Source organism: Epinephelus moara, chromosome 19 (genome assembly GCF_006386435.1).
Source record: "Epinephelus moara isolate mb chromosome 19, YSFRI_EMoa_1.0, whole genome shotgun sequence".
Taxonomy (NCBI): Eukaryota; Metazoa; Chordata; class Actinopteri; order Perciformes; family Serranidae; genus Epinephelus; species Epinephelus moara.
In genome coordinates, this window is record NC_065524.1 from 23,384,364 (window position 1) to 23,408,584 (window position 24,221).

At 41.4% G+C, this 24,221-nt stretch overlaps 1 protein-coding gene across 1 annotated transcript in view; it reads right to left on the bottom strand.

Moving 5' to 3' along the window:
- lrmda (leucine rich melanocyte differentiation associated) overlaps positions 1-24,221 on the bottom strand; it is a 262,057-nt gene that overhangs the window by 12,258 nt on the left and 225,578 nt on the right. The window lies entirely within an intron of this gene.

Below are 24,221 nucleotides of genomic sequence, written 5' to 3' on the forward strand. Positions count from 1 at the left end.
ACCTTATCACATACTGATGTTTCGGTCATGGACTTTCCACGTCCACATACAATGTGCAAGGTACCCTGGGTGTGTTGGTTGCTGACGTTCTGGGACACTGTGTTAAGTTATGCCTGTTACATGCATTGTCTTCTTTCAAGATACACTTCCATTTTCACAGGAAATAACTGCACTATGTCGGAACAACACCGCAAATTGACGTGTTTTTTTCATTCAAAAACAAGCACAAGTGGTTGGGTTTAGGCAACAAAAGCATGTGGTTAGGTTTAGGGAAAAAGAACAGGGTTTGGCGTTAGAATCTTACAGGACACAAACGCCACTCTCGTGGGTGAAAGTCAGTGTTTGTTGGACCCATCCTCCTGCCCGCCCCACTTGGATTTAACTTTCATCCTTGTCCTGTTGCGTTTCCATATGCCCTTAAACTATAACGGCAACTGGCCGCATATCATGCCTGTGTTAAAGGATGCTTTTTTTCGTTGGTTTCTGATGCCGCAAGTCACTGTCCAAGCGCCGGATTTTGACGACTTCGGAGTAAGACCGGGCTCTGAGAGGTGAGTCTCCCCGCTGGGGAGGGGGGCTGGGGGTTGGGCAGGAACCCAGAAAAAAAGCCTCTCTATAATTAAGTAGGCTTTGCTATGTAGTTATGTTGTTGTGGCCTTATGTAATATTTTAAAATAATTGTAGTAGAACTATTGGTAAAAAAAATAGTAAGAGATAAACATTAAAAAAAATAAAAATAAATCCCTTACTCTGTTTGTGGTGCTCCCTATGGATGATGGCGCCCTTAGCATTCACCTATATAGCCTATGCCGCGGACACTCTGTGTCACATGTGGGGGTGTTGTTTTGGTGTAAAGAGTTGTATTCTGAAATAATGAATTCATTGTTGAAAACTGATTGTCATTAACTGCTTAAAACTGTTCACATAAGCTACAGATACATTAACGGAAGCTACAAATTTAAACAAACAAAGGCTACAGTATATGAGTGTGTTTCCATATGTGTGTGTTTGTGTGTTGGGAGTACAGGGAAGGCAGTGGTACAGAAGAAAAAAAAAGAGCAAGCGGGAAAGTCACTTAAGTAAAACATATTGATGGCACCAACATGAGGACCATCTTATTATCATTTTTATGATGCACATTTCTCACAAAAGACATGAAGGCTTTATATGACATGCTGAAACTACATCCATCCTTACTCCATCTTTACGCTAACAGACTCCTCTGTAAATTAGTTAAGCATTCTCACAGCTGAGGCGTCACCTGTCTCTCTGGGGTGTCAAACAAAACTCCTGCGCGTAACTTTGAGAATTAAAGTGACATTTGTCCTCAACAAATAAAAAATATTTAGTCCATTAAACATAAATAGCTGTCATTATGATGCATGCCCTGGGCTCAGGCCTTCCCTGTTCCCCTCCTGGCTGTTTACTGCGGCCAAACAACTGCAGCGCCTGCATGTTCTCAACTTCAGCGTATTGATTAAACTTTTAAATAGCTGCCATATAACCCTGGGACATCAGGAAGATTAATTTGCGTCAATGTTCATCTGTAATTCATTAGCCATTTATACTCTCCACATCCACACAGGCTATCAGGAAAATGCGCCCCATTTTTCACCCAGGCAGAGGCTGGGGAGAAGGCAGAGAGAAAGAGGGATGGAAGGAGGGCAGGAGAGACAGGAAGGAGGGGATTATACTGCCTACAACAGAACAAGTACTCTAACGAGCCAAGGGTGCATAGAAGGCATGCACGATAGTAAAATGTCTCGCAGGGATACTAAAAAATACAGCACATGGGGCCTTTTAAAGAAACATATGGAGCAGTATCAACTATTAGCTATCTATTCCTGAACTGATTTTAATTTGCAGTGATAGTATTGACTTATCAAGCCCTATAATGATACGCCTGCACATTAAACTGGAGAAGCATTATTGTTGTTTCTCTGTTGACATTCGATGAGGCTTTGACGTCAGACTTTCCAAATACTTGCCTGCCATGGTGTATACTTCCTGTCAGTCAGTCAGCGGTTAGTCTGTCGCCCACTCCAACGTCATGTCTCTCCACCACAGTATATATACCAACACACAATGTATACAAACACATTCTTGAGCTGTAATTCATTGTGATGTACTGTGTTTTGGCTTCCATTGTTGCGGCGCAAACTTTCATTTCATTTCACCTCAGAGACCGAAAAAAAGATAGAGGAGAGATTTAGGAACTGTGTGCATGACTCAGGTAAAAACAATACACACACGCAGAGGGGCCAACAAAGGATAAAAAAGAGGGAATGTGTGCGTGCGGGAGATGGAGAGTTGAAAGATTTGCTATTGCCACAGGCTGATAGGCTGTCAGGGGGAGGTTGCTGGGTCGTGGCTCAACTGGCTCTGATCAATACCAGGTTGATTTTGCCACATGATTCTCCTTAAAGTGCAACAATAACACATTCTGTATGTTTTTATATGCTACAGGAACTAAGAGCTACTGTTATAGAAGAGGACAGTCATGTGATTAGGGTCAATATTGACAAATTAAACAGAGAAATTTAATTAAAGTATAGGATAAAACATTAATTAATAATCAGACACACGACAGAGTGCATGCTATATGAATCAGTTATGTTTTGAGCTTATCTGCAACAATGGTTCATGTCTGAAAAATGACACTCCATCACTGTCACTTCACTAAATGGCTATAATCAAACACTTTAAATTGAGGATGGCATTATTCATTGATGGGTGAATTACAGTTATAACCAGATAAATGCCTATCAGTCTTTGTACTTCCAACTTATGAGGATGAGAAGGAAATTGAATTCTGGGGCACATAAATTTTGACTGAAGAAAGAGATTACCGTTGTGGGGGGTCTAATGAAAAAAAAATGGTGAAATTAATTTCAGTGACATTTATTCCACATACAGCGAGGAGAGAGAACACTGGTTACAGTAGCTCTGGAGTCGGGAGATAAGAGGAGGGTGGTTTAAGGCGGGGGACTGAGACAGTTTACAAAGTCCTAAGTCCCCTTGGAACGTCGTCCTCCAGGCATACACTCTCATCTAACTCACTGACAACACTTTACATAAAAAAAGACTCTCCTGTAAGCACAATAATGACAAGTCGGTTATTTACTGCTAGAGTTATTGAAAGGGTTCGTCTACCCTTAAGGACACATGAAACCACTAATGACGCCAGTAATCATAAGCACTCATTTTCTCCGTCAACACGTGGATCACAAATCACCACATGCACACCACACCGCCTGACACTGATCGATTGTGTTCTTCATTACACCCAGGATTTCTAATTAAAAGAAAAAGCACAGATAAGTGGTTCAAACCTCTGACCGAAATAGAAAGAAAAAGTGAAAATCGCAATTAGAGGTTTGGCTGTGTTCAGTAATGGTGCCGTTAATAAGAGCGGCTGGTGAGTCACTCAATGAAGGTTTAATCACTGGGACAGGATTCAATAACAAAAGAGCATAATATTAATCACCAGAGAGTGATAACTTCACTGTTCATCTCTTTGACATTGGAGGAAGGGATGAATTAATGATGCTCTCCATCCGAACACATTAAATAATAATTATCAGGCAAAACAGCATGAAAGGGACTGCATAATGAACCCCATTGTCAGGTCAATTACAACCACATAAAACTGTTCAAAGGGAAGTAGCTTGTTACTAGATAGCCATACTAGAAAGGACAGCAGTGGCTTTATCAGTGGAAGGTGCAGGGCAACCTATTCCCTCGGATATCCAGGCTTAAAATGTGTTGCGGGGTTGAAATACAGTTTATACTTAGAGGGCACCGAAACTCTGTCGAGCTGAACAAGCCTACTGTAAAAAAAAAAGGCTAGAAGCGTTCAGTGAGGCATTCAGCGAGGAACACATCGAAAATTGGTAAGCAAAAGATAAATGACATGACAATGACAGTGTTTTGCCGGCTCTAAAGCAATGTCAGTCGCTAAGTGCCATGTTAACTAAACTCAACTACGCAGACAATGATGGACTTCACGCATCAGTGGACAAAATGGCACCTCGCTACCTGTCAGTGGCAATTTCCATCAAATCAAAGATGGCCAGCAAATTTAGCCACGAGAGGAACTGCTGCTTGAGCTTTACACATGCATAAAAACATGCACGGATAATAAAGGTGCGCATTGTGTATTATTTTCCTCCTTCATCACACCATAAAATGGTTGTCTAGCGTTTCACTCGGCACCAGGCGCATCAGGTTGTCCTCTAGCTTCACTTCTTGAGCTAGACATCAATTACCGGATGACTGCTACCACTCTGAGACACTCTCTTAAACAAACAGCCTGGCAACCTCCAGCGTGACACATATCAATACTAATCTGACGTCTTGTTCCACAGTCGTTCCCCTCAGACCCTGGCTGGCTGCACCTGCCTGACCGGAGAGCCCAGGGTTGGCTGTACTCCTTCACACTTCCTTCCCCTCCAGACATCAAACACTTATTACTCCCCATCCTGGCCCTGCTAACTGACTGGCCTGTCTGGGCCACACGGGGACCCCATTATTAGAGTCATTTCAGTGCCCATCCTGACGCCTGTTAGGCAGTTCTCTACCTGGGGCTCCTGCTCCCTGCCTGCCCGACTGAGTGCCTGGCCAGCCAAACAGTGATTGGACATGACATGGTGACAGAAAACAGGGGAGAAGGGCAATAGAAATAAAAGAACAGAGATGGCAGAGTGAGGCGGACAGAGACGGGGAGAGAGGAAGGTGGGTATGTTAGCCAGGGCCCTTGTGGCATAGGGTGTGCCCATCAACACGGATGAGCGTTAGCCAAGAGCTGCATGTCACAATGATGGAGGGGCTGGATCACTCACATCAGAGCTTCATCTGACTGGAAGATATCAATCTCCAGGCCTAATCCAAAAGGACATGGTAAAATATCCTTTAACATTGCTCTCCCACCCTGCCTTTGTGTGTCCCCTGCTTCTGTCTCTCTCGTGGCTGAAAATGTGCGTTACCTTCATTGTTCGACCCCAATCGACCACACTCATTTTCACATCCCATTTCCTCTGTCTCTAGCACTGACAGTCAAATTATGATGGACAAAACAGTACCTTGACATATGGCATTTAGCACAATTTGTCACTATATGTGGCAAGAAAAAAGAAAAGAATAGAGTGTGGTTTTGTTTTTGTTGTTTGTTACATTCATGTTGGAGCATTTGAAAGTCATTACAATGACGTAGCATTTATTGATCAATGGATATGTTAATACATGTATGTGTACTCGTTAATCAATTCCTGTAATTCCTACCTGGCTTCTCCTTTTGACAAGACTTGAAAATTAAAGGTGCAATGTGTAATGCCTGGCTACATGCTCCAAACAAATGGGGGGCAGCATTTCACCTCCAAGCCAAATCCTAACTAACAGCAGGTAAAGGACAAGAACAGTTCAGTCAAACTCCTGAAACTCCGGGAATCAGTCAAAATAACACTGTTATCTTATAATCTTCATGTGTGGCAGTTTTATCAAGACGGTAGCAAGAAAACAGACTCAAATAAACCAAGTATCGACACCATTTGGAATGCTTTTCGTTACATTTTGTGTAGTCCTTCACTGCACCGTCTATGCTTTGTGTCTCTTGGCTCTTGACTGTCTGCCTAAAAACAACAGAATTTGGATTTTAAGTTTCCTACCCTCTGTTTATCTGGCTTTGGACTTATTTCCCGTTACACTGGCCTGACATAATTGACCTAACTACACCAGTACACCCTTAGATTGTCTAAACTGAGACATATTCTTGGTCCTGTTTGGATCGTGAGCACAGACCTTAACTGAACACGGCTGGTGAGCCTGCTGGCTAGCTTGGCTTGGCTGTGCTGCCTTCCTTAGATTCTGTTGATAATGTTAGTTCATTTTCTGAATTGAACTAAAATCCTGGTCATAAAACACACTTTTAAGGACCAGTGTGAGAGATCAAGTGAGATTTTATGGACTCTCGTGGTGAGGTTTGCAGATTGCAACCAGCTAAAACTTCTCCCACTTGGGATCTCTTCACTGCTCAATGCTCTGGAGGTTTTTACCTCCTGAACCATGAGCCGAATTATCTTCAGAGATGTCTTCCTCTCCAAAAACAAAGTAACCAGGTGAGCAAAACAGGTAAAAACACAAATTAATACAGTGTCATGCTACAAATCAGTCTTTCTTCTACACTGTTTGGCCCATCGCAAACAGGCTGCTTGCCCAGCACCTACTATGTGTGCTCACCTTATTCCGGATCCAGATGTTCAGGAGGTTTTTACAATAAGCTGAATTATCTACAGAGGTCATCTCTTCCCCAAAACAAAGGGACCCTGTAATTTAAACCAATTAACGCACTAAATGAAGCAGTTTCACATTACAAATAAGTGTTTCTCCGATGCTGTTTGGCATGTTGGAGATGGGTTGTTAGCCTAGCACCCGCTAATATGTGCTCACCTTTTTTCTTTGATAACTTAAGATCCTTGTTCAGGAGGTTTTTAGTGGGAGCTGAGTTATCCGCAGAGATTCTTACTCTTCAAAACAAATGGATGTGGTTTTTGTGACGCTGTTTATCATGGAGGGGCTTCTAACTACAGTGGCTGACGTGAAAATGCGAAAATGCAAAAACGCAAATGGCCCTATCTAGAGCCAGTGTTTGGTCCCTTCATTCTGGGCTACTGTAGAAACATGGCAGTGCAACATGACGATCTCTGTATACAAGACTCACTCCCCATGTACCGTAAAATTTAAATTAAAAGCCTTGTCCCAATTAAACGCCCAGTCCCTTTTACTAGCCCGGTGTGGCTACACATTTTGACAAATAAAGGCCTGTCTCAATTAGAAGCCTGGTCTGGTTGCCAAACAGTGCATTTTTATAGAAGTTCTTTGGATGTATAAAACCAGGTTGTTGGATACCCACTTGAGCTAACACTGGTTAGCTGCTTAGATCACACATACAATAAATGCTTTAACTCTTGTCAATATGGAGATGCTACAAATTGTTAGCTTGGTTGATTTCACTTTACTGAAACCATGAGCACCAGAGAAGACCGAATGTCATTCAGATGACAAAAAACAAGTGGTGACACTCTTCTTCTGAAGCTGTCATAAAATCAGAATATGTGTTCATTCCTTGATTACCCGGTAAGTTAGCAATATTCCTTAAATCAGTTAGGATCCACTGATCAAAAGAATCAAAGCTGTTTTTTTTCGTAAAAATTTATCCAATTTATGAAGTTTGTTTTAACAGGATAAAGTGGCGTTGTTATCCTTGGGTACCATGAAACAAGTGTTATACCATAACACATGTTATTCGAAGGCTAATTTTTATACAAGTAGTATTCAAATAAACAATTTGATGTATTTCCCATCTTTGCTGAGCATCAGTTTTATGTAAAAAGAAATCAAAGCCCTGTCCCATATAGAAGACTATCCCAAATATTAGCCTGTTGAGTTCAGTGATTTAAGCAAATAATAGCCCTGGCTACTAATTGAAGTTTACAGTAGATGTAAACGGCTCTTTCTAAGGTAACAAAAACACAACAAGTATTTTTTTCAGGTGATTATATACTAAAGGAAACATACTTGTACTATATAATATTCAACTTCTGCCATGATATCCCCTTAAATCCTACACACCGGACCTTTAATGTATTCATATATTCATATTTACTGTATATACAATATGTCTACTTAGTATATAATGGCTTTAGATGATCTTGCCAAAGGACTGAAAATTAGCCCACTGGCTAACACTGGCACATTTACAGAAATATTGATTGTTGATTACAAATAAAGAAAATGACTTTTTTAATTAGCTGTCTGTGATCACTGGTAAAATGATTCCAAATAGCTCTACATTACTTACAGAAAAAGTATGTGGCAGTAGGCCAGCATGCATGTAAAACAACATACTGTAATTGTTTTAATACAAGGCTCAAGTGATGAGAAATGTGTTCTTGGTGACATCATATGCTGCTCAAAATTATGGTTGTGTCAAATAACATGCCGTCATTTCCTGCCAGAATTTAAACTAATGAACCCACAGTAGCCAATCAGGTGTGAGGCAGAGGTGATGATAGGTTTGTGTTGTGTGGAATATTTCATACCCCTCTGGCCTCCCTGTGCCCCATTCAGACAGATGGCTCCACTGTAACTCTACTTCTCTTAATTAATATGACATATCCCCTGTTCGTATGCAGAGAGTGAGGGAGGGGACAGAGAGATGGAGGTATGAGGGAATGATTAAGTGTGGATCTGTCCCTCCTTGTGAGAAATGATCTCGCCTCTTCTGCTCTCCCCAGTCCTCCCTCCCTCCTCTCTTCATTTCCGTCTCCCTCACTCTCCCTTCTCTGTCTCTCTCGTTGGCTCATGTCTCTCTGAGCCCTCCCCTCTTTTTCTCTTTTGCCTTATCTCTGTCTCCCTCCCTCTTTCTCTCCTCTCCTCTCCTCTCCTCTGCTCTCCTTTCCCCCTGACACTCTCGGACTGTCCCCAGCCCCCTGCACATCTCCTGACAGGTAGAATAATAACGCTCGTACATCACTGCCCCGAAAAGTCCAATAACCTAAATCTTCACTTGCCACACACCCCGGGACTCAATTACTTTATTGACATGTAATCTTCATAAGGGGAGAAATATTGAGCATGTAAGGTCAGCCGGTTATGAAGACATATTATCATATTATCTGCATGAGGGTTGTAGGGGCTAGGACCTGACAAAGCTAATTATAATGGTACATGTTTCAGAGCTCAGAGCGTATTATCTGCTTGGCTGCTTGGTTGAGCCACAGCTGAGGTATAGAGGAGAAGGGGATGAGATTTCAAACCTAATAGGGGCTGGATGTCATCTCAGGGCATGGGAATTAATGAAGCCAAATATTATCGACTGCACATCACAGCACTAATATCCTTGATTTGTTCGTTGTATTTGTCAGGATTACCTCACCGTAGTCTAATGGCTAACAGCACATCACAATACAAGCTGACCAAGGCGGCAGTTTCCAAATCTGTACAATAACAAAAAAGCCATCTCTTCAAGTATCGTATAAAAAGTGCAAATAAGCTTTTAGTGCTGTAACTTGGGCCGTTCCTCAGCCAAAATGTCACAGTGGGTTAGTGATGGCAGGCAGGACACATGCCCATGGCTGTGTTATCGCTTCTCTCCCAAGGTTATCTTAATATCATCCTTTCAGTTCAGCTATTGCAATCTACTGCCTGCTACATAAAGCAAAACAATAACACTGACGATGGTGCAATATTCCACAGTAGATGTGCCCTTATAAAACAATATATTCAATGTATTCATTCTTTACCATGAGGGTGTAACGCAAAGGAGAAAAAAATAGAACCAAGCTCATTATTTTAACCAGCAAAACATGTGCATGGATCAGAGGGCACGAAAGAAACAGTTGGCTAGCCCCGAGACATTGCATCTTAGGGTCACAGTGTGCAAAGAATCCCACCGCCGGACATCTGAACATGTTCAGTTCACTTTATCCAATATCATGCCCTCTTCCCCTATCTCTGTTATCCAACTGTCCAAATCCTTCGCTCAGAACTGCTGCTTGCTGCAGAGGATGCCTAAAATGGTGTGGAGCGGTTGGCCAGCGCTGCCAAAGGTTATGTGTTAACACTTGCTAATGGTGTCAAATGGAGAGACATATTTTAGCTTTCTTTCAAGCGTCTCCAGGCACTCGACGCTCCAAAGACTGGAAATTTTCTATTTATTTACACTTACATAATTAGTTTTAAAAGTTTTCACTTCAGGAATTTCACTGCACTGAGTCCTTACGTTCCCCTGCTTTTTTAATCTCTCAGCTCACACTCTTAACAAATACCACTAACTGTATACAAATGCATAACCCAAGAATTACATCTCTCTGGGTGGATATGATACAGTTTTATGGCTAACAATCTTGAAGGTTTAGTTTTGAGTACATACTTGTCCTGAGGGAGGGAAATGAAGCAAACAGCCTTTTAAATCACAACAATCTGGGATAAATTCATGTGTTTGACCAAAATGACTCAGTCAATCCAATCACATTGCGCTGCAGCGACATAACATGCCAGAAACTATCTGCGAATCAAATTATGATGGTGAAATTACTTGCCCGCTCACATCATCATGACAGAGAAACCTGCTCCGTCTGTTTAAAGTGACTTTGGCAAATCAAAGTGACAGATTAAAAGGTTGTTTTGGACTTCATAGCATTTCAGTGACCCCGCTCTTTTCATTCTGGTTGAGCTGGAATGTTGATGCCAGTACAAACCACAAAAGACCCGCTACTTCCTGTAACCGAGGCTCCCCTTTATATTTTAAGAGAGATAAAATGCATGTCAGTTCAGCAAAATAGCTCTGACACTCATATCCAGTTGACCTTATGGACTTAAAGGCAGGGCAGGACAAGCTGACCCACAAATCTGCGACACACTGCCTGTGTTTGGTGCAGCTCGGACATCGTTCATTCAGTTGGATAGCGAATGTGAAGTAAATAGAAGCTCACATCCATAGCACTGGAATCCCAGCGTATAGGATAATGGCCTTCTCGTCTCTTTACAAGCTGCAAATCCAAACAACGCTTTCACACAGCCCGATGCAATGAATAATCTAAATAGCACTTAATGTGAGCTATGCTGATACTCTGACAATAGTTTGTGTTCAGACATCACAGCTTAGTGTCTCCCAATTGTATATTGATGCCGAGGCAGTTGACAATAAATCACTGGATTCACCAGTGAGTGAGAAAACAGTTTAGACAATGGCCCAATGGAGCTTACCGTAATTGACAGATGAGTTCAGCTCTTTCCACCACAATAGCTTTGGAGCATTGAGGGTACCTGGGAATGAGTGTGTCAGTGTGTGTGTGTGTGTGTGTGTGTGTTAGAAGTTTCAGGACCAACAATACTCTAGAGAAACAGAGGTTTTAGTCATGCCTACTTTACATGACTTCACCACACACTTGACACTACACTTACGTGTTTATGCATTAGTGAATAACACCACCTTTTAGTAAATAAGTAACATGCACAACTGCACTGTTGCCTGGACAAACAAACAAACAAACAAACAAAAACAACAAAAAAACTTTTAGCTCAATGCTGTGTATTGTGGGTAGCATTGTTGCCTCACAGCAAGAGGGTTCCTGGGTCACACCTAGGGTGGGAAGTTGGAACTCCGAACTCTGTGCGGAGTTTGCATGTTCTTCCCATGTCAGCGTGGGTTTTCTCTGGGTATTCTGGGTTCCTCCCACAGTCCAAAGACATGCAGGTCAATTGGTGACTCTAAAGTGGCCTTAGGTGTGAATGTGACTGTGAATGGCTGTCTGTCTCTATGTGTCAGCCCTGTGATAGGGCCAGTCCCAATACCCCCCCTTAGCCCTACCCCTGGGTAGAGGGCATAACGAGGGGTAGTGGGTATGAAACTAGCCCTTTGTAGCGAGGGATTTCAGATGCTGACTTGCCAGCGAGGGGTAGATGTCGCTATGGCTACCACCGAGCAAGAGACGGGGAAAAAAGTTCATACATAGCTAACGTTACCGTCGTCAGGTTTCTTGTTAGCTAACTACCTAGCTCGCACTATCTGGCGTCTGTCATCTGTCCTGTTCTGCAAAATTGTTGGACTTTTCTCATTACGATAACACGGCAGCTAGCATAACTATGCTGCCTTGTAACGTTAGCTGGTTAGCTAGCTAGCAGAAGTCCCCTGTTGTCTGCTGTTCATCAAACGAAGCATGATGAATGCGGCAAACGCGATCAGTAGGATGAATGAGACTCCATTGTAGATGCCGGTTGGAAATGTAGATGGCTCACAGCTTCCTGTTTAAAATAGTTACGTATGCGTGAACCTAACGGACGCGGTGACGTAGTAAGTGGTGTCCCAATTCCTAGGGAAAGATTTCTACCCCTACCCCTTGTTGCTTCATTTTGAGGGCCAAAGGGTAGTGGGCAAGGGCTAGGGCCAAGGGCTAAGGGGTATTGGACAAAGGGGGGTATTGGGATTGGGCCTTAGTCTGCTGACCTGTCCAGGGTGTACCCTGCCTCTCGTCCAATGTCAGCTGGGATAGGCTCCAGCCCCCCCATGACCCCTAACAGGATAAGCAGTTACAGAAATAAATGAATGAATGAATGCACTATGTATTGTCAAACTCACTAGAGAATGTTCATAAAGCTTAGCAAAGCCCTCGGGAACTTTCCAGGTATCCTAATTTTAACAGTACTATATTACCTAAGGAAATCCAGCCCATTGGCCCATGGAGCAGTGCTCATATTGTTCCTAGTTATTAATGACTTTTCGTGATTCATAAGCCCAAAATCTCCATAATTATTCAATGTAACATTTGTCCCATAGGATTTAAAATCATAGCAATTAATTATGTTTTAGAGGACAATTATAGTTCAGAAAAATGTAAGTCTTTTTTTCATAGTTTTGGCCATCATTATGATGACTAACATACTCACCAAGTTAAACTGGCAATAGACAAGTTTTTAGCTTTAACGGATCATCATGAAGTAAATGTTGATTGCTCGGTGTAATGGCTATGAAATAATGACATCATAGGCGTTTAGACTGGTTAAGCCTCACTTTCATTATACAATTCTGCCTGCCACCAGGTATAAAATCTCCACGGCAAATGAAGGCTGACTGGCAAAAGAAGGCTGACTGGCGATGTGTCCATTATACACTAAATGTTGTCCTGTGTCGTTGGTGGTTGCTACACTGAGGAAAACGGAGACTGATCTGGTTGTCTTTGCTACTACCTCTTGGAAGGGAAGGGAAAGTTGTCTGTTTCAAATTTAATGCTGGTATCTGGGAATGTGGCAACCTTTCTACAAAAGACTTAGACGGAGAAACAAACATAAGCAGTCAAACTATCATACAGGTTGTAAAAACCAGGTTAGCCAAACTTTTCTTGGAGGAGAAAATGAGAGCAACCAGGACAATAATAAACCAAATTCTATGTTGTAAGCATCCATCACAGTATCTAGACCAACTTCCTGGGTCAACACTGACTGCCTGTACTTGCCTGTACTGTACCTCTAAAGAATTCCTGTGCAATGCAACATTTCGGGCAGGCTTACTTTTGGTTTTACCTGACAGTAATAATGTGGCTAAACTGCTGCCTTGTTAAAACGCTTTGTGTTGAGTGTTGCTGAGTTCCCAGATACCAGCATTAACTTTTGGTGAGTACAATGTTGTTGACCAAAAATATAAAAGTTAAACCAGGACCATCCATGAAGATCTAGTCAAAGCTACATCCATAATTCTTGACTGTATGTGATTCTGAAAATCTGGAGTTGCCTATTTTTCCAAGACAGATATGTATTGTCATTACTGTGGAGATAGTTATTAAAAGTATGATTGTATCTTTTGATGCAAAACACAAACAGGGTATATGTGAAGTCTATGTGAAGACAGTAGACTTACAGCATTCTGTCACCATCCTAGCTTTGGAACTTGGATCATGTGCCTATGGCTTTGCAGGGTTCCCACACATTTGTATGGACAAAATCTTTCCATGACTTTTCAAGGATCCATCATAAAGAATTCCAGAACCATTCACAATATACAAAACAGACAGAACTATATAGTATACTTGAATGAAAAGTAATAAGCAACCTTTATCAATGTCTTACAGTTAATATGTGATTATGCTGCGGACAGCATAACCACACATAAAACACAATTCTATGACAGCTTTTTCCCTGCCACAGTGAGACTGATGGCAAAGGCAAATAAGGACTAACTAACTATACTTACTCATCTACCTTAGTTCATGTGCAATAATAATTGGAAAATGTGCAATACCATAATGTGAAATACCCTGCAGGTGGAGTTTATAGTTTTATATATTTTTTTTTTTTTACACGTTTTACATTTTTTATACCTTGTTGTGTGCACTTCATGTTTTACTATTTATTACTTATCTGACTTGACTCTGGGTGTTGTTGCACAAGAATTCCCATGTATCCAGAGTGTGTGCAGGTTCACAAAGGGCAAATAAAGTTATCTTATCGTAAACAAATACTTCAAACTATGGACACAAACATACAAGCACTTTCTGTATATCAGTCTGGCACTGACATTTGAGCATGAGGGTAAACAGAACTGATTATACCATGATTATATTTTTAATACATTGATTACAAACTAATGTCCAGATGCAAGTGTGAAAAGCAATACAGCAACATAAGAATGTAGGCCTATGCTTTTTAAGCCTTAGAAGTGGATGTGGAATGTTATCTATGGAAGATTACCATAGCAAATAATTTCATTACACACAACAAAATTTCATGACTTTTCCAAAACTTTCAATGATTTTTCCAGGTTTGGATAGTGAGATTGTGAAATGCCACGACTTTTCCAGGTTTTCCATGAACGTAGGAACCCTGGCTTTACTATGTGTTTCTATACAGTGTGGTGTAAATCTTTATCTCAGTGTTTCTATGGTATGCATGGGTAGGCAACATTTGTGTGCATGTGTGTCTACACAAACACATTGGTCTGCATGTTTGCATTCATATACTGCACCACACGGCTAAGTAGTAGCTGTTTCAATGGGATTGCCACTTGGAGGCTGTCCTCTAACAGGACCCAAATTATCACTGCTGACCCCTTTTCTTACTACATATTAGTGAATTCATGGCATACATAGCTTTGTTACGATCATGTCTGACAGAAAGGTTCAATGATGTAGCACAGTTGTTAAGCCATGCAGAATGCGTTGTCACCCAGCATGATAAACTGTCCACCAAGTGAATTGGAATCTAATTTGTTGGAGCCATTAACCAGACTAGCATTAAGGCATGTTTTCATCTTGAATGATTACCGTGTGAGATCAGTTACCTCAGAATTACGATCTACAGTCTACTAGTAATATAATTTATTAAAAACACCCTGATTAAGATGTACGATCCTACATAAACCAACAAGACAAATATATTTAGCAAGTACTGTATCTAATTTTGTTAACTTGCTGTATCATGCAATCTAAAATATGAGACATTGTGTATCTCTGTGTAAACATGCCTGGTAATATACAGTAATTACAAAGCTACAAGGACTTATTGCTGTCTGATCCTGTCCCCTTTAGCATGACAAGTTGTCCAGCATCTGCCAGCATGTTAGTAGCTATTCATCAGAATGAAGGGTAGCGAGCCCCCTCACACAGACAGACTCCGCCTGCTCACCGAGTAATTTGTTTCAAGGGGTACTGACACAGAAGAAAACTGGTGGACCCAACATCCATCCTGCTGTAAAAATATCCAAAACCATCTGGCAGCTAAACCCCATCCTAAATTACGATGATGGACTCCCACCTTTGGAAGCCATAAAGGCTACGAAAACCAGCTCCAACTTCTGACTGAAAGTACGGCTGGAAAGCGCAAGCCGCATCTCAGTCATCCCAAACCAAAACTACAAATCATAGCGGAAAATGAATAATAGTGTATCTGCATTAGCAACACCAGAATTTCAGAGCTGATTCAAGCAGTACAACCTCTCCACTTTGGGTGATTTATGTTCTGCTACTTTCCTGAGAATGACCAGTGCAACTGGGAAGTAGACCAAAGTCCAGAGCCCCAGCAGTATGTTTTTCCAAGAGGGCTGGGCCTGCTTGGCAGAAACTCATGTCCTTGTCTATCGGTCTGACACGTTTGGAGTGGAAGCCAACATATTGCTTCAAACTTGTGTCTGTTTGTCTCTGAGCAAGTTTTAATGGGCAAGTCCAGTTGGGTTTGTATCATCATAAATAAAAAAGGTTTGTCTGCAGTGGTCACGGACGGTTAAGATTTAGGAGGCTACATATTTTCCTGCTGCTGAGAAAATGGCTCAAAGTTTGTAATCATCATATTTCAGTGGTGATGGATGGAGGAGTTCAAAAGTGTGATCGCTCGTTTTCAGGCTCAGTGTTCAAGATGTCTAACATTCATTATAAAGTAGGTGTTCCACAAAAAACTGCAGCATCAAATTGATTTGTACAGTGACTTTAGATTAATAACACTCAAGAGAGAAAATATCTAACGTGATCTGTGAACTCTTTATGGCATCATAATGAAACTGCTTGGATCACCTGAGTCAAAACAATTCTAGCATACTTTAAACTATGAAACATTCCTTATTAAGGCAGAATATCACAGAGAGCAATATTTACTTTTATACCACTAGTAAGACGAACTAACAGACAAATATCTTGGAATGGCTCAGAAGCTGACAGTTCTACCTTTCACTTTAAGTTTTTGCTGTATACGTCCAACATCAGTTTAAGAACTCAAGACACTCAGGAGACTCTCTCAGCTACATCAAACGGCAAGGTAAAAACAATAGTGTCACTGACATTTCCCCAAACCCAGCACAAACAGAATTATTCACACGCTGTGAGCGGAGTGCCATCCGATAACGGAGAGATAATGACACTTCGTGGAAGGCAGCTTTCTCAAAGCAGTTTAGAGCTGGCACGTCAGAGTTCAGCAGTTAAGCCTGTCATGGAAGTTGAGGAGGTTATCCTGGCATTTTAATCTAGCCTGCTTCTGAAGGAGAAAACGTAGAGGTGATTTCCAGGGTAGTAATAACAAGGACAGGCCTGCCTCCAAAAATGAGCTCTCATCACTTTGGATGCGGACAGTTCAGTGTTATGTGAGGCCGCGGTGAAGGATTGCAGGGCCCAGTTTGCCTCGTCCCCTCTCCCCTCATCCATCTCCATAGGCCGGCTTTAATGGATATTCATGTTGCTGAGCCAATCCACTCCTGGGAGGAATAATATCACATCATCTGACTCGCATAAAGGAAATAGAGCCTGTCCTCGTACACGGGGAGTATATACCACTGTGATATGCAGCGGGAGCTACCTCGCCAGAGAACAGATTGATGTGACTGAATTTTCAGGTTCTTGTTCATTCAGTACAAGTCTGGGTTAGAAAAATGTTTTATGGAGCAGGTTTAACAATTAGTGTCTGTTTGAGTAGATCAAACACACCGCAAAGGCTGGTGCCAAAACACGCACACGCATACAGTAACATAATACTTTATTACTACATGCTCAGACATGGACATGTAAAACATATAAGACTAGAGATTGAGGAACACAAATTTGTTTTATCTTTTTCTTTTTTTTTTTTAAAAAAAGTACATATATTTAAAAAATATTTTTTTTATCTTAATTTAAATTGTATTTTAAAATGTTTAAATTGAGCATAGCGTTAGTTCAGGCAGGACATTTTGTTACTCAGCTAACATTCCAGCTACATTAGCTGATCTCAAACAGCCCAATCAACTGATGGAGCAGCTGATTGATGGAGGGAAGTCAGCTGATAGATCACATGATTCCTTTCTATGCAACCAATTGGCAAATCTTATTCAGGGTGCCCTGTTTAAACTACTTTGTTGCTGCTTCCTCTGCAAGCTGCTTTGCAACCCACCTCCACCCCAGCTCCTCCTTGTCATGTTGTGTCTGACTTATCAAGGTCATCTCTGTTTGTCATTGATGCTGCTCTGTTCTCTTCCCAGTGGTCTTTGCTGCTGCCCTCATTGCTCTCTCTGCCTCAGGCTTTCCATGTAGGCGCATGGAAGGGCAGGGAGGTGTGCTCTCTCTCTGCCTCAGGCATTTCTCGTATGCACGTGGAAGGGCAGAAAGATGTGCTCTCTCTCTACCTTAAGGCTTTCCACATAGGCGCATGGAAGAGGCTTTCTGCGTAGGCCTGAGGTAAGGCAGAGAGGCCCCAGAACAGAGCTATACCGCCAAATATAATACTGCAAATAGAAATCAAGTTTTCCTTGACTAAAGTGTTCCTGACTGAATTACAACTAAAGGTCCTGCAAGAAAAATTTTACTTATTAAGCAAAACGTCCTTAAAGTATCATAAGTAGAGTAATAATTATACAGGCAGGCAGCATTCTGAGGACTGCATTATTTATATAACCTATTGGAGTATTATTGCTGATGCATCAACATGTAAGCAGCAGTTTAGTATTGTAAAAGCAAAGCTAGTTTTAAATACTTAATACACATACTGTTGGGTAGTTAGATCCAAAACCATGCTTCATATTCAATAAGTTGATCACATGTTTGGCTTTATAAAATCTTTACCCCAAAAATTTGAAAATTAAGCTGGTAAATAATGTAGTGGACTAAAAAGAAAACACAGTTTTTGCTCTGAAATGTAGAGGAGTAGAAGTATAAGATGGTGGATAAACTGTACCTAAAGATACAGTTGCTAACTTTTATGAAAATGACTTTGTATCATATTCGTTATATTCTATAAGAAGTACAAGAGACAGATAATCTGTGTAAAAAATCATGTCCCTCCTCCTCTCTCTACTGCCTCTAACAGCATTCATTAAAATCAGACCGCGGTGCCACAGCAACAGCCAATCAGGGTTGAGGAATCTCTAATGCAGCTGTCAATCAAGTCAAGTGCTCTGTGAACTGTCTTCAAATTTTCAAACTAGCTAGCTTTGATTAAATATGAATTATGTTTTTATATTGCATTGCCTATTCCTCACCTCAGATGTTTTCAGAAACATATTTTAGTGTACTGTTTAGCTGTAAAAGGAGAAAGTTGGTCTGGATGATGGGTGGTGCTTGGTACTGTTCGATTGTTTCAAACATGGTGGCTAGGTCACAAACTCGTTTTACAGCTTAACAGTAGACTAAAATATGTTTCTGAAAACATCTGAAGTGAGAAACAGACCATGCTGTAACAGAATCTTGATTCATATTTGATAGTGCTGACTAGTTTGACAGTTTTACTGCAGTTCGCGACCCGGGTTGGAATGATTGATAGCTGCGTTAGAGACTCCTCGGCTCCGAAACAAGTAATTTTTTAAAGTTACCGACTGTAGCTTTTATTACAGCATTTAGGTAAATGCACTTTCCACCACCGCTGTGCAGTATTTTATATCTAAGTAAAAAAGTCTTAGTAGTGCCTGTGCAGGCAAGTTTGTATGTTCGTTCAAACAAATAAAGAGCATATTTTGTGGTTTTAATTTTTGTGGCCGTGTGGAGGAAAAGCTTACACTGTCATTAGAAAGTAATCTTAGACACCTCATCATCTCACAAACTGGCAAACATTGCAAAGAAATAAAAGTTTCATGCCGTGACGAGTGCTTGGGAAACATTTTTATGATCTCTGTACCCGGGAAGAAGGCCACGTCTTTACTTTGTCAATTCACCTCATAGAGTTTGGTGCACAGACTCACTCAACACATGCTCATGGCGTATAGCTGGCAGTGAGATCTGTATATATCATTCTCTATGAAACATTTCATCATCTGTCATTTCTTGATGTTGAACGCAAGCATTGTAGTTTATCGTAAAAAGTTTACAGAGAGCAGCTCTTCAAAGAGCACTCTGGACCAGTGTGGAGGAAAAGCTTAGACTTTGTTCTTTCCATATGCCTCATTTTAGTTGTGTGGGGGCCAGTGCGAGTCTTTGTGTTTAAGAGTGATGTTTATCAGGGGACAGATCCTGCTGGTATAATCATTACGAGGCTGAGTGAAATGTCTTGCAGAGCACGTACATGTGTCTAATGGGAAACGTCAAAAGGTGCTCTGTCTTTTCTCACCGCGTTCCAGAGAGGACATTTCCATACTCAGGGAACATGCCAAGGCGGTCCAAACCAGAATGGGAAGATTATCAGCAGAAAGATGAGAGTTTCATTCTAAGTACAGAGTGACATCAAACAGAATCGCTCAAGATAAGCACGAAAAACAACCCGGGAGTAGAGAAACAGATGTATGAGGTAATGTAGCAATTAATTTACCAAAACATTCCGTAACCAGTAGCACATGTGTTCACTTTAAATAACAGGACTTTATGAAAAGTTAATATTTGTATTCACAACAGCATCTGATCCGTGCTGTTATAAATAATATAATCAGCTCTGGTTATTAAACAAGCAACAATAAACCGACATTAGGGAGCTGTATATCTGTTTTGGCACATTAACATTTTTTAAAGCCGTCAAACTCACTTTTAGTTTTACTAAGAGCGTTGCACAAAGAACATTAAGTCATCAGTCAAACCAACAACCTTTCCCTTCATAATGACAACAGCTAAGTTTCAACACTAGCAGTTTAGTCATCCATTAGTCATGTATCCCATCCAGATGTCTGGTGGAGGAAAGGAAGGGGAGGAGGAGATAGCAGCAGGTGTAGATCTCTCTGAGCCCAGCTGAGCTCTAAAAGGCAGTGCTTAGCACCCACAGCTCCGTCATCTGGCCTCTCCCCTGTCTCCGCCAGCCTTTCGACAGCCCATTCCTCATCATTTACCCCTTTTTGGCAAAGCCCAGAGCCCTTCTAATGGGCCGCTCTGAATGCTTCCAGATGTTTGTTTATTTGTTGTGCAGCAACTATAAAACAGTTTACTCTTAGTTTGGATCTGTTCCCGTTGCTCCATTTTTGGGGGGGCAGGGGGCGCTCAGGGAGTGAGGGGGTGTGTAGCCGGAGTTGTGGTGCAGATCACCCAGACATGTAATGAAAGTGAGCCGCCAAACAAATGTGAGGCACCCCATGGGTGTCATCAGAAAGCTTTTTTTTTTTTGCTTTGAAGGCTGCTTTTCTCCTGGGATTTTAATAACAGTTGTGCACCATTTAAGATACATACATACAAAGTAGCTGGAAGCAGGCCCAGAACAGCAAGATTAAAAGGGCCCTGGGCTCATACTGTAAAGGCAGATTTCAGGCATTTTTCCTTGTCTGTTTACTCTGCTTGTACAAAGATATCCCTTTCATTTATGGCTGTCACTGCTGAGGGATGGCCTACTCAAATTTAATCTGATGCCTGTGAAAAAACGGTTACTAGTGCCTGGCATATTTATTGAAATATACAGAGCAAATGAAAGGTATTTCATTAAAATCTCCGCCGTGTACATGGATGTATCAATCAAGTCTGAAGCATCTTTTCTTGAACCACAGTTATAATTAGATCTATGGAATAAACTTGTGAATTGCACTTCAAAATGTGTCACCCTAAGAAAATGACAAGCCAGTAATAAATAACCCAGCACATGGTTTTGCATGTTGAGCTGATAAATAATCATGGTAAGGCACAAGAACACAGTATGTGTTTGGCTGTGGCCTAATAGTAGGGTAGTCTTCATGAAGACACACAGTACTTTAGGCTGGGACTCCATTTTGGACTGTTAGATTTAGAGTTGAGTTGACAGTTGGACCAGTACTGAGAGTTAGAGCCAAGGTGACAGTAGTGGAGGATCCTCAGGCCCCTCTGCCAGACTATATACTCCACTCCACTCTGTGTCACGCCTTCACCAAGACACACTGGAGCCCCCACCATCCTCCTTCACTTTGTCTTTTGTCTGGCTCTCTCTCATTTTTACGTCTTCTTTTTACTGTTTAACGCCGGTCTTTTCCTCTCCCCTTCATCTTCCCCTCTTGTTCTGTCTATCTCTTGTCAGATCTAGTCTATGAAATCTTGATTTAGATTTTCGCTACCGCAACTCTTTCACTTTCCTCCCTCCTCTCCCTCCCTGCCTTGTTTTGCTCCGTCTCCTCCAGGTTGACTCCCCCACCAACAAAGACAGGAGCTTATCCTGGAGTTCTGTCCTTGGTTTCCACCCCTCTCTCCCTGGGCAGTGACCTGCCAGCGCTGCCCTCCTCTGGGAGCTCCTAGATGCTGTAATTACCTCTGGCACCCAGGCTCTGGGGCTTCCACACAGGTGACATGGTGGAGGGGGGTGGAGGTGTGGAGGGTTGAAAAGAGGAAAGGGAGGTTCTCTCTGAGCAGCCGACAGGGCGATGTCAGAAGTGCTGCTGATCCGCCTGCTACTGCAGGAGTCAAGATAAAACTATACAGCCTCCCTTGTACCCCCATTAAAAAGGCCACTTCATTAACCCTTCAAAAAAAACTACTGTCAGGATCACATACTGTATGTTTACTTAGAAATACTGCACCAAATTCATGGTTTTATTCTGTGAAATATCATAATTCAATATATTTTCAATACAGCCCTTTATCTCATATACTCAGTGTGGTTTCTCAGCATTATTATAGCACAAAACAAAAGCAGCTCTTTATACAACAGCACAAACAGGACACACATATCACCACCTCACTTTTTCAACAGATTTTGAGCAAACCGTGTAGCAAATTGTTTAATTTACCACATTGAAGCAAGAGTTCTGCATTGAACTACATAAAACAGCTCAGCATATTGTTTCACCCCTTTTGTTTACATCCTGAATTTAACTCAGTTGTTTGGAATTACTGTCTGAAAAATGTTGTTTGTTGTAGCGATGCTTTGCCACAGCTTTGTTCTCTTTGAATGAGGAGTTACTGTGACCGTCTCCAAAGCACAGAAAAACGCAAGAAAACTCAAGTATGTTTAAGAAGTGTAAATAAAAGGAGGTAAAAAAAAACATAACAAAGAGCTGGGGAAGGGGCTGGAGGCAGGGACATGAAGAGGAGGTGAAGGGCGAAGATGAGGGCTGTGTTATCTAAGACTGCAGCGCTGCATCATAAAAATAACAAATGGAGACTGTCACTGCTGCTCAGATCTTAGACGGAGGGGAAAATATTTCATGTCAGATCCCCTCACCTTTAAATGGACTGTTCTTAGCCAGGTCTGATTTTGACAAAGCACGGGGCTCTTCATGTCCTTACATCCAGTGAGAGCTGCCACCGTCCACGCTTTTATGACACAGATCTGTCCTTGGCACCATAAACAGGGGGCAGAGTAGGGATGGTCACTGTTGACCTATTGTGCTACCATACTGGTGGTCAACACTGCAGAAGCGTTTTGGATTGTAAAGACAGTGATGAATGTCTCAGGAATAACAAATGATCTGAGAAAAGTGGGGCTCATTGTGAAAAGCCTGACTCTGGATAAAATGTTGGTAGACACCTTCAGTACGTGTACCAAAGCATTTTGAGCCCAATCCATTCGGGCTGCCACAACTCACTTTAACTACAGCCTGATTAACTGTAAACTGCACATTCAGGACGTTAAATGCAGAGTCGAGATGTTAAGTAATTCCCGCTGGACAAAACCTACTTAACCTCCTGAGACCCTGTGTCCTTGTATGAGGACATCACATTTTGGGGTTACTTAACCTTATACTTCATTGTACTTAACTTAGATCTGTTATCCTTGTTTGTTTACACTAATCCATGTAAAAACAAGATGGCAGCCATCTCTGCCAAGTCAGTCTGCAGCCGATCCCGACACGAAAGTGGACAAGGTAAAACTTGATCACATTTTATGGTTGAAACTTGTTTATTTATGGTTAATAATGTTTGTAGTTAGTTTGGTATGGCAACACATTTGGCCAATTTTGGCAACGGTGACAAGCTACAGTAACACACTGTTAATTAGAAAGTTTTCATTTGAGGACATTGGGGCTTTATTATGGTTTCGTTTAAGGACATTGGGACTTACTTATTGCTGACAATGTTGAGTTTTTTTTATACTTCTCGGGTCCTACTGGTCCCAAATAGCTAGGAGAAATTAAAAATGCATACTTTCGTCCCGACGGCGCCTCATTCATCCCATGTTTTATATTTTCTGTGGGAGGACGGGACGCCATTAACCTAAATTCCTGATTTTTAGCCTGCACCAAATTGATGTGACACAACAGAAAAACTTCAACCACTGGCATTGGTGAATGTCATCTTATTCCCCGACAGGCCGATGACAGTCAACAAGGCGGATATTATCCGATAGAAATGTTCAGCGGATAAATTGGTGCATCGACAGCGCTTTTGTTTTCTCCGGTAGGTATCAGTACCTATCTCCAGTTACCAACTGTATTAATGTAGGATCTTTGGGGGCGAGTAGCTAAAATGGCGAACAGTGGAGCAACCTAAGTAACTCTGCCTTTGCAACAGTGACACCACTAATAATACCACTTGGGAACATCATGGAGGGAAAAGTTGAAAAGCTGTCCGTTTCCACTTTAATATTTTTGCAAGAACATATGTTAAAATAATGTACCTTTCAGGAACATATAAAGTGTTTCATGTCTTTAATCTTTTGTTTATGGTTTCAATGCTACTTTTACAGTGTGGTGATGATGGTTTGAAATTATCTTCATCATATTAATTCTTGAGATATCCAGTTAAAGGTATTTAGGTAGTTCAAGGACACTAATTGCTATGTATGGACTGATACAAGTCTGAGGATCAAAGTTTGAGTAAAAAAATTTTTTTTTGTGCAATCAAATTTATATGTAAAGTATAATAAAAATGGACTGCCACAGCCATTTACTACGAACACAGGAGGTG